Genomic DNA, 18,461 nt, shown 5'->3' with positions numbered 1-18,461 from the left:
TTCAGGATACTCAATATACACTGTGCAGCACAGAGACATTTCCCCTGTAATACCTAAGGAAAAAAATACTGATTCTGTTTTCTCTATAGTGTCCAAGTAGGAAAGAAATAAACAGCAAATTTTTTAAACTTTTCATTTTGAAAAACGTTCAGACTTACAAAAAAGTTGCAAAATAGTACCGTATTCCATCTACCCATCACCCCTCATCTCCGAAAGTTACCATCTTATATAACTGCAGCACAATTGTCAAAACCAGGTAATAGCATTTAGTAAATGCAGAATCTAGAAAACTCATTGGATTTTCACCAACTGTCCCACTAATATCCCACTAATGTCCCAAGGACTGGTCCTTGATCCGGTCCAGGGTCACGCATTGTCTTTGTTTGTCATAGTTCCTTACTCTCGTCTGATCGGGGACAGTTCCTCAGCGTGTCTTTCTTTTTCTTTCATGACCTTTCTTTCTTTTTCTTTCACTTCTGAGGCGTGCTGCCAGTTATTTTGCAAAATGTCCTTTGATTTGGGTTTGTCCAATGTTTCCTAGTAAGGAAACCCCGGAGACGTATTTTTTAGCAACGGTACTGCAGAAGTGCTGACATGCTCTTCTCAAAGCACGAGATCGGGGTAGGTCATGTTGACATGCCTTGTTACTGGTGAGGCAACCTTTCTTTGCTTAATTAAGATGGGGTCCACAGATTCTTCCACTGCTGAAGTCACTATTTTCCCTTTGTAATGAATAAGTATATCGTGAGGAAATACTTCGAGACTAGGCAAACATCCTGTTTCTCATCATACATTTACCCTTTGGTTATTGCATTCAAGGATGCAAAACAGTGCCAGCCAAATAGTGATTTTCTATTTTCATAATATCTTCTACATTTTTAAATTGAAATTCTACATTATCCCTAGAAAGAAACTTTTTTTTTTTCAAAGACAACTTTTGTTTTGGGCACTGGAGTAGGCATTTTACACATATGATCTCATTTATGTTTCATGATCATCCTGTGAGGTTGGTAGTATTACTTCTATCTTCTCGATGGGAAAACTTACCCTCAGAAACCCTGACTTGTCTTGCCTGGGATGGGGTCTTGGCTTCTGCAAGTTTAAAGTTCCCAGATGATTCTAACGGTCAGCCAGCACTGAGAACCATCATTCCAGGAAGTTTTTCATTGCAGTTCTTTCAATACAAGTCGTCAACGGTGAAATTTCTCTAGCAGAAGGAGCCTACATTAGAATTCTGTCTGAGTCAGCATTTCCCAAAGTGTGCTCCTCAAACCACTAATCCCTTAGTTGTTTCATAAAAGAGATAAATGATGTTAATAAATCTGTATCAGCTGCCTTCCAACTTTGAAGATCCATAAAGCATGCTGATATAATTTTTAAGACTTAAAAGAAACCCTATTATAATCGATCTTTGAGAAACCCTATAATAAAGGAATATCATATAATTTTGTTTCACCCCAAGTTTTCTCAAATTATTAAACTTTGGTACAATTTTAATTGTAATAATTATTAATAGCACATAGGACCAGCTCTAGAGCCCAAACTCTGATAAGTGCTGATTTAATTAGCATAACTTTTTGACCAAAAAAGACCTGTGGTGAAGATAAACTTATAGTTTTGGATTTTAGAAATCTTCTAATGATTTTATGCTTTACTGTATTTTCTAAACAAATATATATATTAATAAATTGACACAATATGTGATTTTTTTTTACTCATTCGGCACTTATTTCTCCTAGAGAAGGGATCTGCCCCACATTAACCAAGGCAAAAAATCAACTGCTAAAGTTAGAATACACTCATACACAAAATAAACTCTAAATGGCCTAAACATAAGACATGATACCATAAAATTCTTAGAAGAGATCATAGGCAAAGCATTCTCTGACATAAATTGTACCAATGTTTTCTTAGGTCAGTCTCCCAAGGCAATAGAAATAAAAACAAAAATCAACGAATGAGACCTAATCAAATTTACAAGCTTGTGCATGGCAAAGGAAACGATAAACAAAACAAAAAGCCTACAGAATGAGAAAAAATATTTGTAAATGACAAGGACTTCATTTCCAAACAGTTCACACAACTCAACAACAACAACGAAAAACCAAACGACACAGTCAAAAAATGGGCAGAAGACCTGAATAGACATTTCTCCAAAGAAGAAATACAGATGGCCAGTAGACACATGAAAAGATGCTCGATATTGTTGATTAGAGAAATGCAAATCAGAATTACAATAAGGTACCACCTCACACCGTTCAGAATAGTCATCATTAAAAAGTCTACAAATAACAAATGCTGGAGAGGGTGTGGAGAAAAGGTAACCCTCCTGTGCTGTTGCTGGAAATGAAAGTTGATGCTGCTGCTATGGAAAACAGTATGGAGGTTCCTCAGAAAACTAGAAATAGAATTGCCACATGATCTAGCAATCCCACTCCTGGGCATGTATACAGACAAAACTATAATTCAAGATATATGCACCCCTATGTTCATAGCAGCACTTTTTACAGTACCCAAGACATGGAAGCACCCTAAATGTCCATCAACAAGAGGAATGGATAAAGAAGGTGTGGTGCCTATATATCAGCACAATGGAATACTACTCAGCCATAAAAATACAAAATAATGCCATCTGCAGTAACGTGGATGCAATTAGAGATTACCATACTGTGTGAAGGAAGTCAGAAAGAGAAAGACAGATATATTATGATGTCACTCTTACGTAGAATCTACAATATGACACAAATGCACCTATCTATGAAACAGAAGCAGACTCCAGGACAAATAGGACAGACCTGTGGTTGCCAAGAGAAAGGGGACTGGGGAGGGGAGGAGTGGGACATGGGGGTGGCAGGTGTAAGCTCTTCTATATAGGGTGGATAGGAAGGTCCTGCTGCACAGCACAGGCTTCCCAGGTGGCCAAGTGCTAAAGAACCCTCCTGCCATTGCAGCTTAGGTGTAAGAGACGCGGGTTTGATCTCTGAGTCAGGAAGATCCCCTGGAGGAGGACATGGCAACCCACTCCAGTATTCTTGCCCAGAGAATCCCATGGACAGAGGAGCCTGGCCGGCTCAGTCCAAAGGATTGCACAGAGTTGGAGAGGACTGAAGAGACTTAGCACACATGCACTGTATGGAAAAGAGAAGTATATTCGATATTCTATGCTGAACCATAGTGGGAAAGAATATTTTAAAAAGAATGTGTATATATCACAGAATCACTTTGCTCTATGGCAGAAATTAACACATTATAAATCAATTATACGTTAATAAAATATTAAAAATACTACTACTACTCTACTTTTAGAGAAAATTGGCTCCTCTGCCTTTCTAAATTCTATTAATTAACTAGCTTACTTATTTACCTAAAAATATCACCTTTATCCACAGCAAAAATTTGAACAGGGCGCATAGAAGGTGCTGGGGATGCCCAGATAACTCACCTTTGTCCCTGCCTCTGGGATGCTTTCAGTCTAGTCAGGAAGACGGACGTATGCTTAGACAATAAATATGTGGTAGTTTTACTAAGTCCCAAGGGCATGGAGCAGACAGTGCCTTTGGGGAACAATGGCCTGTTTCTCTGCCCTCATCTGAATGCTCTAAACTGAATGCTCTGTTTATCCCACTTCTCTATGAGAAGGACACTAAAGGGGTTGGTAAAGGGGTCTTAATTTCCTTGAAACCAAATTACCTTTCTGAAGTAGCAAAATCCCTGTTGTTTCTAACGGACCATGACTTTGAACAGTTCGCCAGATACCTGGAGAATGTCCTGCTGTTATTATCTGTTAGGCATGCTTGCCCTTATTCTGAAGAGCTTCTCCCTACTGGAAGGACAGACAGGCAAAGAGGTGCTGGTCGTCAAAGGCAACTTTGATCTTGAAAACAAGATTCAGACTTGCTTATTAGGGCCAGTCTAATGTAGGACATAAAATGCTTATTAAATTTCAGCTTATCCACTTTAGATTTAAATGAATGGTCAGTTAAATTTCTGGAGACATCTATTGTGAAGTACGCTCTCTTAATCTTGTAGAGGCAGAAAGATATTGCCCTAAGTAATTTAATACAACTCCCTTTCACCTCTAATTTTAATGGCTTATAAAACTGTATCACATGGTCTAAATCACTATTTCTCATCTCATGAATCTGTACTTGGTGGCCATATTTTGCTATAAGTGTCATTATGATGCCCTCATTGACTCCATGTTTGTTGTCAGTTGTGTTTCTCTTTGACAGTAAGATACAATAACTCTAAAAATCTTCATACTAATACATTTCTTTTACTGTTACACTGAGGATGTTAAATATTGTCTGTCCTTTTAGACTCTGTATCTGCTGCTTTTTCTGTTGAAACCTAGTTAATCCTAATTATAATATGGGATGTGTTTACATCTTCATGTATCCTACATTTTTGTCTTAATTCACCTAAGAGAAAGAAATAAAAATATCTAACGCCTAAGGAAGTAAACTAACTTTTTCACCCAGTCAGTAATACTGACAAAGACCACTGAGGTCGATTATTATTATTATTGCATTTAAGGCAAAATGACTTCCCTGGTGGCTCAGATGGTAAAACGTCTGTCTACAACGTGGGAGACCTGGGTTCAATCCCTGGGTCAGGAAGTTCCCTGGAGAAGGAAATGGCAACCCACTCCAGTACTCTTGCCTAGAAAATCCCATGGATGGAGGAGCCTGGTGTCCATGGGGTCGCAAAGAGTCGGACACGACTGAGTGACTTCACTTTCACTTTCTTTAAAGCAAAATAAGTTTTAATGATATGGTTAACTCATTTACTTTAATTAATCTGATAAAAATGATTAGAGTCACCAATCCTTCACAATTCCTCCAAGTAAAGAAAGTTAATTGTTCTCTTAAAGATGTTGGGTATTACTTAAAAGAAACCTTTCATGTTACCCTAAGACCATAATCATTAAGCCTTATGATAACATAAGATACAGTGATGTACATTTATATAAGTTCATACACCATATATAAATTCATCAAAGTTCATGCACCAGATAATTTATTAGGTCAGCTTTTTAAATCATTGCTTTCAAGAATGCCCAATATCTTTCTATATTTATAAAGTTGCTTACAAAAATTAAACTTGTCTTAAAATCTAAGCAAATTTGTTTAAAAATAATTATTGTAAAGATTTATTAATAATATCAATGTATTTGGCAAAGTTAGACGGGAAACTCAAAAGATTAAAAAGCAACTTTGAAAAGATTCTCACATAATTTTGGTACATGCATGCAGAACTTTTGAAATTAGAACTTTGTACTTTTAAATAAAATGACAAGCTAATTGCTTGTTCTTAATAATATATATCATGGTTCGGAACCACTATATCTGTGAAGTTTAGTAAGCTTGAATTGAAGAGGTGAATATGAAATATCTATTTTGACAAGCACCAGTTACCAAAGTCAGTCCAGGAACTATTGCAGGAGAGCACAAGAAAAAAAGAAGGAGGGTCATCCAGGATATTCATAAATTTATCACTGACATACACATTAGAAACTAATGCTGTGTTTAGTAAGCACACGCATAACTTTTTTAAAGAGAGATGTGTTTTTTTTTGACTGAACAATATAGTATTTTTAAAGCACCATATAAGAAAACAAAAGTCATTAGATTCTGAAAATGAACTGGACAGATTAGAAAGTGGCATGAATGAAAAAGCCAATTGCTGGCGAGATTGTGGAAGATCATTTTTCATAGTTAGAGTTTTTGTTTCATGCAAAGGTGGGCACAATAAAGACAGAAATGGCAAGGATCTAACAGAAGCAGAAGAGATTAAGAAGAGGTGGCAAGAGTACACAGAAGAACTATATTAAAAAGGTCTTAGTAATCTGGATAACCATGATGATGTGGTCACTCACCTAAAATCAGACATCCTGGAATGTGAAGTCAAGTCAGGAGTAGGAAGCATTATACAAACAAAGCTAGTGGAGGTAATGGAATTCCAGCTGAGCTATTTCAAATCCTAAGAGATGATGCTGTTAAAGTGCTGCATTCAATATGCCAGAAAATTTGGAAAACTCAGCAGTGGCCCGGAGAAGGCAATGGCACCCCACTCCAGTACTCTTGCCTGGAAAATCCCATGGAGGGAGGAGCCTGGTAGGCTGCAGTCCATGGGGTTGCTAAGGGTCAGACACGACTGAGCAACTTCACTTTCACTTTTCACTTTCATGCATTGGAGAAGGAAATGGCAACCCACTCCAGTGTTCTTGCCTGGAGAATCCCAGGGACAGGGGAGCCTGGTGGGCTGCCGTCTATGGGGTTGCACAGAGTCGGACATGACTGAAGTGACTTACCAGCAGCAGCAGCAGCAGTGGCCACTGGACTGGAAAGGTCAGTTTTAATTCCAATCCCAAAGAAAGGCAATGCCAAAGAATGTTCAAATTACCGTACAATTGTACTCATTTCACATGCTAGCAAAATTATGCTTAAAATTCTACAAGCTAGGCTTCAGCGGAACCAAGAACTTCCAGATGAATAAGCTGGATTTAGAAAAGGCAGAGGAACTGAAGATCAAATTGCCAGCATTCACTGGATCATAGGAAAAGCAAGGGAATTCCATAAAAGCATCTACTTCTGCTTCATTGACTAAGGTAAAGCCTTTGACTGAGTAGGTCATAGAAAACTGTGGAAATTTCTTAGCAATTGGAATACCAGACCACTTTACCTGCCTCCTGAGAAATCTGTATGCAGAACAAGAAGCAATAGTTAGAAGTGGACATGGAACATTGGACTGGTTCAAAAGTGGGAAAGGAGTACGTCAAGGCTGTATATTGTCACCGTGCTTATTTAACTAGTATACAGAGTACCTCATATGAAATGCTGGGCTGGATGACTCAGAATATAAAGTCAAGATTGCTGGGAGAAATATCAACAACCTCAGATATGCAGATGACATCACTTTGATGGCAGAAAGTGAAGAGGAACTAAAGAGTCTCTTGATGAAAGTGAAAGAGGAGAGTGAAAAAGCTGGCTTAACTCAACATTCAAAAACGAAGATCATGGCGTCCAGTCTCATCACTTCATGGCAAATAGATGGGGAAAAAGTGAAAACAGTCTCAGGTTTCACTTTTTTTGGCTCCAAAATCATTGCAGTTGGTGACTGCAGCCACGAAATTGAAAGATGCTGCTCGTTGGAAGAAAAGCTATGACAAACATAGACAGTGTATTAAAAAGCAGAGACATCACTTTGTTGACAAAGGTCAGTATAGTCAAAGCTATGGTTTTTCCAGTAGTCATGTATGGAGGTGAGAGTTGGACTATAAAGAAAGCTGAGCGCCGAAGAATTGATGATTTCAAACTGTCATGCTGGAGAAGACTCTTGAATGGCCCTTGTACAGCAAGGGGATCAAACCAGTCAATCCCAAAGGAAATCAACCTTGAATATTCATTGGAAGGACTGATGCTAAAGCTGAAGCTCCAATACTTTGGCCACCTGATGCAAAGAGCTGATTCATTGGAAAAGACCCTGATGCTGGGAAAGACTGAGGGCAAGAGGAGAAAGAGTGACAAAGGATGAGAAGTCTGGATGGCATCACTGACTCAGTGGAGATGAATTTGAACAAACTCGGAGATAATGAAGGACAGGGAGGCCTGGTGTGCTGCAGCAGTTCATGGGGTTACAAAGAGTCGGACACAACTTAGTGACTAAACAATAACAACGTGCTAGGAGGTGGTATGTAATTAAGAAGCCAGACTGTCAGGCAGCAACTTTAAAGCCTGTAAGTCTATACCAGTGCTACAGGACTGCAAAGGTATGTCTCCCTGCCATGATCTTGAGGTGTCCCCTGGACAGCAACCCCCCAAACTGGGGTCCAAATGAGCATATGCACTTCCATCTGGGAGAGACCCGCAAGGTACAGTGAGGCAGTGCGAGGGTGCAGAGATGCTTTGCACTAGCCTACCTGCCCTGAGAGAACATCCGCATCCACAGGGTCTTACAGGTGGCCCTGTCCTTCCGGTCAAAGCTCCAGGACCAGCAAAGAGGCCACCCGGACAGAGAGCCTCGTGCGGGACTGGGGGGAGCACCTCAGATCACCACCTGTGCACTGCCCCGGGTGGCTACCAACCAAGAACCATCTCTCAGACTGCCAGATTGCCCTGGGATCCAGGCATGCAAGCCTGGCTGCCTCTCAGAGCCAGGCAATCAAGGAGTGGCCCCTGGATAGCAGCTGCAAAGACTGGGAGCCAGATGCCTATAAAAGTTCCACTAGGGGAATCCCAGGATCCAGAAGTGGTGGCAGAGAGCCAAGACAGTGGCCACCAGACCCTTAACTTGCCCCCTCAGAGTGCCAGCAGGCCCCCAAATGCCTGTCAGATCAGTTGCCTGCCCCCAGGCCAACTCCAAGGCCAGCACATGGGCCTCTCTCTCACAAAATCCAAGCACCCTGTCTCTGCCCTACACCCTGAGCTTTCAGGCTGGTGCATCCCAAGACAGGAACCCTTTAAGAGCCCACCTCCCTCCCATAGCCTCATGGGGCTTGTGGACAGAGCCCTACTGGTTTTCAAAGCTAGATGTCTTGGCAGCCCATCTCTTAGATGCAGATCTTAAAAGTGGAGGCTTCCCACTGTGAAGCTTAAACCTTTTGTTCCTCAGTGAGAAACCATCTCTTCAGGTCTATGATTCTTTAGGAGACTGCAGTCTCCTGGAGAGAATCACCGATAACCTATCACCCAAGGTTCACGGTTTGTTCTTTCATGGTTGATCAATGAATCATAAAGAACAACAGATGCACTTGGGTCATAAGCATGATTCATTTGATGAAAGAGGGAAAAGATAGCATTTGGTCAAAATAAATGTTTTCTCCACAGATACAAAGAAACAATCAGAATAGTTATTATATTCTAAATGTCATAATTTCATAAGGTTTAAAGCAAGGCTGCAATGTCAGTTGGCTGAAAATAGAAAGTCTGGCTTTTTCATAGAAAACGGTGCTCTCACTCTAAATGTAATATATTAATTATAGAATGAAAGAAATTAATCAAAATTCTTTTTCTAAAAAGAAACCATTGTAGTGACTGCCCACAAAGAATAAGAGCACTATGCCTTGCAAGGAGAAATGCTAATGCATATCAGAAATAAATAATCATATCAGAAAATAAATAATCTGCTGTTTTAAAATGTTGAATTAGAAATTATAGGATCTGACTTCTAATTTTGGCTCTGCTACGAGCTAGCTCAGCCAAGGCACTTCCATCTCTAGAGTCAATTCAGTCCTCAGAAATCATGTGTACATGCTAAGTCGCTTCAGTTGTGTCCAACTTTGAATGACCCTAGGGACTGTAGCCCACCAGGCTTCTCTGTCCATGGGGATTCTCCAGGCAAAAATACAGGAGTGGGTTGCCGTGCCCTCCTCCAAGGGTTCTTCCCAACCCAAGCATCGAACCACTTCTCTTATGTCCTCTGCATTGCAGGCAGGTTCTTTACCACCAGCCCCACCTGGGAAGCCCCTCAGAGATCAAAGTAGCTATTATTTACTGAGCTCTCACTAGATACCAGACATTGTTTGGGATGTATAATTTCCATTAATCTTTACCAAAATCTCAAGAGGGAAGTTCTGATGCTGTTGCTGTTTTATAGATGAAAAAGGTAAGGCCCAGACAGGCTAAGTAAATTGTGTGTTCAAGAAGCAATATTTCATCACAGTCACTTTCTACCATGCTGCATTCTACAGCCTGGTTTTGATCTTTCAATTCCCAGCTCAGAGATTTGGATCACAAATCCTGGGGCGTTAACATTCCCCTCACCAAGCATTGGGAAGATCCCCAGGAGAAGGGAACAGCTACCCACTCCAGTATTCTTGCCTGGAGAGTTCCATGGACAGAGGAGCTTGCCAGGCTACAATCCATAGGATTTCAAAGGGTCAGACACAACTAAGCAACTTACACACACCAGGCGTTTGTGGTTTGCTGTTCACTTGCTCAGTCATGTCCGACTCTCTGTGACCCCACGGACTGCGGCACACCAGGCTCCCCTGTCCTTCGCTATCTCTCAGAGTGTGCTCCGATTTGTTCACGTCCATTGAGTCGGGGATACCATTTAACCATCTCATCCTCTGCTGCCCTCTTCTTTGCCTTCAATAGTCCCTAGCATCAGGGTCTTTTTCCAATGAGTCGGCTCCGGGCATTTGCTCCCCCCTCCCGTCTGATCCTAGTCTATTTCCTCACCGTATTCCTCACTCCCCTTCTGCCCCAACCCTCCCTTCAGTCAAAACGCCCTTCCCACCTGGCTTGGGAGGAGTCGCCTGCATTCCGCCTTCACACCTTCGAGCTCTTGGACCTCAGCACCTGTAAAGCGCTCTCCAGCCTTGTTCCCCTTTCCCTCCCCCCTATCCTTCAAGTCCCCCTACCTCAGGAAGTGAGCACAGCGCGAGGAGCATGGGAGGGAGTGAAGAGAATGCGCCCACCCGGCCTTGGCCACAACGTCTGTGTGGGAACTAGGAAATGTCATCTAATCTCTCTGGGCTCCAATTTCTTGATCAACTGACTGCTGGACTCCTGAAGTTTGCAAACGTACCAACTAATATTCCTTTAAGCAGTAAACCTCCCTTCCTCGAATTCATTCTTTTTTTTTTAAGTTATATTTTGTATTGTGGCAAAATATACATAACATAAAACTTGCCATTTTAACAGTTTTTAGATGTACAATTCAATGCCAACATTGGATTTTTAAATTGAAGTACAGTTGATTTATGATATTGTGTTAGTCTCATGTATACAACAAAATGATTCAGGTTTTTTTCAGATTATATTCCATTATAGGTTATTATAAGGGAATGTTAAATATAACTCTGTTGTTGGATATAATTCAGATGTTGCATCAGTTCAGTTCAGTTCAGTTCAGTCGCTTAGTCGTGTCCGACTCTTTACGACTGACCCCATGAATCGCAGCACGCCAGGCCTCCCTGTCCATCACCAACTCCCAGGGTTCACTCAGACTCACGTCCATTGAGTCAGTGATGCCATCCAGCCATCTCAATCTCCATCGTCCCATTCTCCTCCTGCCCCCAATGCCTCCCAGCATCAGAGTCCTTTCCAATGAGTCAACTCTTTGCACGAGATGGCCAAAGTACTGGAGTTTCAGCTTTAGCATCATTCCTTCCAAAGAAATCCCAGGGTTGATCTTCAGAATGGACTGGTTGGATCTCCTTGCAGTCCAAGGGACTCTCAAGAGTCTTCTCCAACACCACAGTTCAAAAGTATCAATTCTTTGGTGCTCTGCCTTCTTCACAGTCCAACTCTCACATCCATACATGACCACTGGAAAAACTATAGCCTTGACTAGACGGACCTTAGTCAGCAAAGTAATGTCTCTGCTTTTGAATATGCTATCTAGGTTGGTCATAACTTTTCTTCCAAGAAGTAAGCGTCTTTTAACTTCATGGCTGCAGTCACCATCTGCAGTGATTTTAGAGCCCCCAAAAATAAGGTCTGACACTGTTTCCACTGTTTCCCCATCTATTTCCCATGAAGTGATGGGAACGGATTCCATGATCTTCGTTTTCTGAATGTTGAGCTTTAAGCCAATTTTTTCACTCTCCTCTTTCACTTTCATCAAGAGGCTTTTTAGTTCCTCTTCACTTTCTGCCATAAGGGTGGTGTCATCTGCATATCTGATGTTTTTAATATTTCTCCCGGCAATCTTGATTCCAGCTTGTGTTTCTTCCAGTCCAGCGTTTCTCATGATGTACTCTGCTTATAAGTTAAATAAGCAGGGTGACAATATACAGCCTTGACATACTCCTTTTCCTATTTGGAACCAGTCTGTTGTTCCATGTCCAGTTCTAACTGTTGCTTCCTGACCTGCATACAGATTTCTCAAGAGGCAGGTCAGGTGGTCTGGTATTCCCATCTCTCTCAGAATTTTCCACAGTGTACTGTGATCCACACAGTCAAAGGCTTTGGCATAGTCAATAAAGCAGAAATAGATGTTTTCCTGGAACTCTCTTGCTTTTTCCATGATCCAGCGGATGTTGGCAATTTGATCTCTGGTTCCTCTGCCTTTTCTAAAACCAGCTTGAACATCAGGAAGTTCACAGTTCATGTATTGCTGAAGCCTGGCTTGGAGACTTTTGAGCATTACTTTACTAGCATGTGAGATGAGTGCAATTGTGCGGTAGTTTGAGCATTCTTTGGCATTGCCTTTCTTTGGGATTGGAATGAAAACTGACCTTTTCCAGTCCTGTGGCCACTGCTGAGTTTTCCAAATTTGCTGGCATATTGAGTGCAGCACTTTCACAGTGTCATCTTTAAGGATTTGAAATAGCTCAACTGGAATTCCATCATCTCCACTAGCTTTGTTCATAGTGATGCTTTCTAAGGCCCACTTGACTTCACATTCCAGGATGTCTGGCTCTAGATGAGTGATCACACCATCGTGATTATCTGGGTCATGAAGATCTTTTTTGTACAGTTCTTCTGTGTATTCTTGCCACCTCTTCTTAATATCTTCTGCTTCTGATAGGTCCATACCATTTCTGTCCTTTATCGAGCCCATCTTTGCATGAAATGTTCCCTTGGTATCTCTAATTTTCTTGAAGAGATCTCTAGTCTTTCCCATTCTGTTCTTTTCCTCTATTTCTTTGCACTGATCGCTGAAGAAGGCTTTCTTATCTCTCCTTGCTATTTTTTGGAACTCTGCAATCAGATGCTTGTATCTTTCCTTTTCTCCTTGGCTTTTCAGTTCTCTTCTTTTCAAAGCTATTTGTAAGGCTTTCCCAGACAACCATTTTGCTTTTTTGCATTTCTTTTCCATGGGGATGGTGTACAATGTCACGAACCTCATTCCATTGTTCATCAGGCACTCTATCAGATCTAGGCCCTTAAATCTATTTCTAAGTCCTTAAATCTATTTCTCACTTCCACTGTATAATCATAAGGGATTTGATTTAGGTCATACCTGAATGGTCTAGCGGTTTTCCCTACTTTCTTCAATTTAAGTCTGAATTTGGTAATAAGGAGTTCATGATCTGAGCCACAGTCAGCTCCTGGTCTTGTTTTTGTTGACTGTATAGAGCTTCTCCATCTTTGGCTGCAAAGAATAGAATCAATCTGATTTCGGTGTTGACCATCTGGTGATGTCCATGTGTAGAGTCTTCTCTTGTGTTGTTGGAAGAGGGTGTTTGGTATGACCAGTGCATTTTCTTGCCAAAACTCTATTAGTCTTTGCCCTGCTTCATTCCACATTCCAAGGCCAAATTTGCCTGTTACTTCTGGTGTTTCTTGACTTCCTACTTTTGCATTCCAGTCGCCTATAATGAAAAGGGCATCTTTTTTGGGTGTTAGTTCTAAAAGGTCTTGTAGGTCTTCATAGAACTGTTCAACTTCAGTTTCTTCAGCATTACTGGTTGGGGCATAGACTTGGATAACTGTGATATTGAATGGTTTTCCTTGGAGACGAACAGAGATCATTCTGTCATTTTTGAGATTGCATCCAAGTACTGCATTTTGGAGTCTTTTGTTGACCATGATGGCTACTCCATTTCTTCTGAGGGATTCCTGCCCGCAGTAGTAGATGTAATGGTCATCAGAGTTAAATTCACCCATTCGAGTCCATTTTAGTTCGCTGATTCCTAGAATGTTGACGTTCACTCTTGCCATCTCTTGTTTGACCACTGCCAATTTGCCTTGATTCATGGACCTGACATTTCAGGTTCCTATGCAATATTGCTCTTTACAGCATCGGACCTTGCTTCTATTACCAGTCACATCCACAGCTGGGTATTGTTTTTGCTTTGGCTCCGTCCCTTCATTCTTTCTGGAGTTATTTCTCCACTGATCTCCAGTAGCATATTGGGCACCTACTGACCTGGGGAGTTCATTTTTCAGTATCCTATCATTTTGCCTTTTCATACTGTTCATGGGGTTCTCAAGGCAAGAATAGTGAAGTGGTTTGCCATTCCCTTCTCCAGTGGACCACATTCTGTCAGACCTCTCCACCATGACCTGCCCATCTTGGGTTGCCCTGCAGGCATGGCTTAGTTTCATTGAGTTAGACAAGGCTGTGGTCCTAGTGTGATTAAATGGACTAGTTTTCTGTGAGTATGGTTTCAGTGTGTCTGCCCTCTGATGTGCTACACAGTAGGTCCTTGTTGTTTATCTATTTTATATCTAGTAGCTTGTATTTCTAATTCACTCTTTAGATCACTGATTCCCAACCCGACAAACACAGAGTTCCCCTGCTTGAAACTGAGGCAGGTGACCTGAAGCCAGCTTTCCTTTCTCTCCACAGTTTCTGCAGCACCAGCGGGATCTGAGGCCGGAGACACCAGACTAACTTTAGTCATTCATGCACAGCCTTCCCCATGTTTTATCATATTAGCATAATTCATGTTCTATCATGTACTTACATGTGCTTTAAATCAACAGAGCATTTTTTCTTAAATAAGTTTCTTTTAAAAAGAAACTTTGTAACACCATTGCAAACAGAAAAACAGTATCACCTTCTGTAAATAGAATGTAACATACATAAACATCATATATAATATTTATTGTATATGTATATACTTACATATATATTAATACACTCAGTATATCTATACATATATGTGTGTGTATATATAGATATATACACTACACACCCCATACAGATATACACAGAGACTCATATACATACTTTGAAAGCAAACCAACATTATTACATTAACTTCTAGCCAACATCCACCCACCACAGCCTGCAGCCCACTTTCTTTTTGTGTTAGCAGCTTGGAGCCCCCATACCTAGGGGTTATCCCACTGAGGCGTGAGGGCCTGGGGTACTTATACACCAAGTTCTGCCAGCGGCTGGTGCTGCTTCTGGGTGGTGTGTATTTCCTGGCACATCTGACTTCCCTCAGTTATGAAAAAAGCTCCCAGGCAAAGAGATGCAGAGACTGGCCGCTGGGGATCTGCTTGATCGTGAGGAAGTGGTGAGTCCGGGGAGGCAGGAGGAAGCCGGCTCCCACAGCATCTCCAGCAGCGCCATCTCCCCTTCAGTACAATGGAGAGGGGCTGCCTTCCATGATGGCTCAGGTCTCTGATGATGCTCAAGGGCCTCCATTGTCATGACGTGGTTCTCATCCATAAAGAACCGAGAACCCTTTGCTTTCGTTCCTGACTCCTTTTCTCTAATAAAATATCTGTTCCTGGTGTGGGGATATTTATACCACAAGATAATAGTTTTTCTGAAAAACCAGCATTCTTCTCCAGGTAATCTGAAAAACAGTCATCACTGTACTTTGGAATGTGAGAATGTCACGGGACCATTAATTCAGCTTAAGTAAATGAATGATTTCTCTTTGAATGTCTGCCTCATTCAGCCATGAAATCCTAGACAACTCCCAGAAAACTGTGGCCCAGAACACTTCAATCCCACTCAGAAGACTATTTATAAGGAGGCCCCGTGTGCAGTAGTCTTTAACAGTTTTCCCCCCCTTCTCGAATGTTCTCTAGCATAGATGTCATTTATGCAATTCAGAGAAAGGCGTCTCAACAGGATTAGTCAGCAGCCAGTCCTCTGACGCAGCTTCTGTGATCTAGTTAAAAATAGGAAAAGAGGATGTTTTGCATAAGTCATCACCATTGTGCAGTATGGGAGAACTGGCCACTTTTTTTTTTTTGGTTTCCACATCTTGTTACTTCATCTAAAAATAGATGAAAAGTCTGTCCCTGAATCTTTGGACAAGACCTTAGCTTCTGTGACCTAGGTTCTCTGGTCCTCCCCGTCCCTCGGTTCCTTTCTAGGCTTCCCTTCACCCCTGCCATTAACAATCCCAGTTCTGGCCTTGAGCTTGGGCTTGGGCTCAGGGCTGCTGCCTTTCCTTACCTCCTAGGGCTGGCAGACTCCACGGCGGGCAGGGACCAGGTAGAGAATATGTGGGGAAGCCGACCAGGTGGAGGGGCACACCAGTGGGCGCCTACCTCATCCACATAGAGGGCAGCTCTTCCTTCTTTATCCCAGGTCAGCTGACTTGCCCAGATCTGCTGGACACACAGAGCTTAGGGAAGCTCACTATTATTTTAAAGCCTTTAAAAACTTTTAAATTAATTTTTATTGGAGTACAGTTGCTTTACAATGTTGTGTTCAGTTCTCCTGTTTAGTAAAATGAATCAACTATACATCTACATACATTCGCTCTGTTTAGGATCTCTTTCCCATTTAGGGAATTACCCCTTGTATGGTATCTACAGTATGCAGAACCAACACTTTTAAAGATATCTCTTACTGGGTCATAGCTTAGGTACACATTTAGGATAAACTTTACATTATCCTCTGATGCACTCTACTGCTAAATTAGGATATGAAGAGGTTAGGAGAAATTAGAATTGAAGTTTTTTCCTTTTTTTCATTGAAGTATAGCTGATTTATAATGCTGTGTTAATTTTGGGCATAAAGCAAAGTGATTCATATATATATATATATTCTTTTCCCATGTCAGTTATTGAAAAATAACTTGTGCCAAACAGTAGGTCCTTCAGAACTGAATTTTTGATGTACAGCCAGAGGAAAGTTGCTCTATGGAACTTGGAATTGTGTCTTAGCCACAATAAATGGTCTGCTACATAGAGGCTCACTGGGAGTTGAGGAAAAGCTCTAGATGGAAGAGCCCAGCAATCCACTGAGCTGAGGGACCTTATAAGCGAGAGACCCAAGTGTAGCGATTCATCTGGTGTCTTATAGGAAGGCAAGGAGTGGTGAAAGGCCCCAAGCGAGGAACAGGACGAGCTGCTGGACCAAGGACAAGCCCAGCCACGCTGGCAACATGTGGCAGGTGTGTGGCAGGCAGTTCTCCTTGCAGATGTAAAACTCTACCTTGGAAAAGAAAAGAGCATGTGATCCTGAACCACCATTAGTGGGCCTCCTCTGAGTGTTTCTTAATATAGGTGACAGCTGAGAAAGAGACTGAGGTCGAGACACGTGTTACGAGGGGACCAAGAAGGATTCTAAGAACAGATTGGCTAGATCCATCTTCATTAAAGTGATGAAACCAGGTCAGGAGCCTTAAGACACAAATGGGCCAGTCTAATAAAAATGGCACAAAAAAATGAAATTAAATGTGCACTGTGAGTGGATAAGTATCCTCCTGCCAGTGCAGGGGACATGGGTTCAATCCCTGGTCCAGAAAGATTCCACAGGCTGGGGTGGGTGTGGGGAGGGAACTAAGCCCCCGAGCCTCAACTCTTGAAGCCCACACACCTAGAACCCATGCTCCGCAACGAGAGGAGCCAATGCAAAGAGAAGCTGGAGCACCGCAACTAGAGAAGGCCTGCACACAGCAACAAAGACCCAGCATGGCCCAAAATAAGTAGACTTACACTCAAAAATAGATACTTTTTTAAAAATGGACCTTTTCAGGTACAAAAGGAAAAAACATTACGTGCACTGTGACTCTTGTGCCTCCTTTTTCTTGGAACGGTGTTCAGATTTTCATCGGTGCCAAGGGTGAGGCCGCTGCGGTCTGCCCATGGCAGTGACCAGCGGGAGGCAGAGTCTGCCGATGTAAGTGAGAGTTTGAGAGCCATATGTTACTTCAGGAGCCAACTGCTTTTCCTGGAGACTCTTTCCAGGGCTTTACAATACACGTGGAGAAAAAAAGTTTTGAAAGGAATCAATGAACATGTCTGGCTGACAAGGGAACTTGTTTCTTGGCAAAGAAGTTGTCGAGAAAATTTTTCTTTCTAGTTGGAAAAAAGAAATCATGCCATAATGTGTTTAAATGCAATTTTTAAAGTTAATTTTCTGAGAAGACAATGTTCCCTTAATGTAAGACATTCTATATCAGGACAGGATGTAAACACACTGGGAACTGCCAGAGTTAGACATCTGAAAAAGATACGGCAATGCTTGGTAATGAGAGGCAGGGTGAGTGTGGCATAATGAAGGAGCAAGTTGCCATGGAAACAAGCCACTGAGTGGAACGTGGCCATCTCGAACGCACACACTGTGTGAAGGGAAGGGGAGGAGACAGGCTAGATGGTCAGGAGTTCTCAGGAGGGATCACGAGGGTGGTTCCACATGAACTATGTGGCACTAGGTAGAAAGCCAGAGGCTGCCCAAAGCCACTAGAGAGGGGAATAAAATTCATGGCTTGTTGGGTATTTTGAACTTGGCTTTACTCATTAGTTTTTCATTCATTGGTTCATTCCAACAGACATTGATCAAGTGCCTTCTGAATGCCAGGCACTATGCTGGGTGGGTGAGGCTACAGAGAGGAAGGAGACATGGCTCCAGGTCACAAGGAGCCTGCGGTCTCTGGATGAGCAAGACCTAAACACTGTCTTCATGTCCTGTTCCTGGGAATCCAGCCTCTCTGTGCCCAGCAGCTCTGGACCTAATCCAAGGTGTCTGCCAAGCTTCCTTCCAGATCCAGTAGCATCCTTGCCACCCTGCCTAGGATTCCAGCTCCTTCTGAACTGATCTTCTTGGCTTCCAACTCCATCCTTATGTCAGATCTTTGTACTTCCTGG

This window comes from Capricornis sumatraensis, chromosome 11 (genome assembly GCF_032405125.1).
Source record: "Capricornis sumatraensis isolate serow.1 chromosome 11, serow.2, whole genome shotgun sequence".
Taxonomy (NCBI): Eukaryota; Metazoa; Chordata; class Mammalia; order Artiodactyla; family Bovidae; genus Capricornis; species Capricornis sumatraensis.
The sequence above is the reverse complement of the archived record's forward strand: the minus strand, read 5'-3'. Positions refer to the sequence as shown.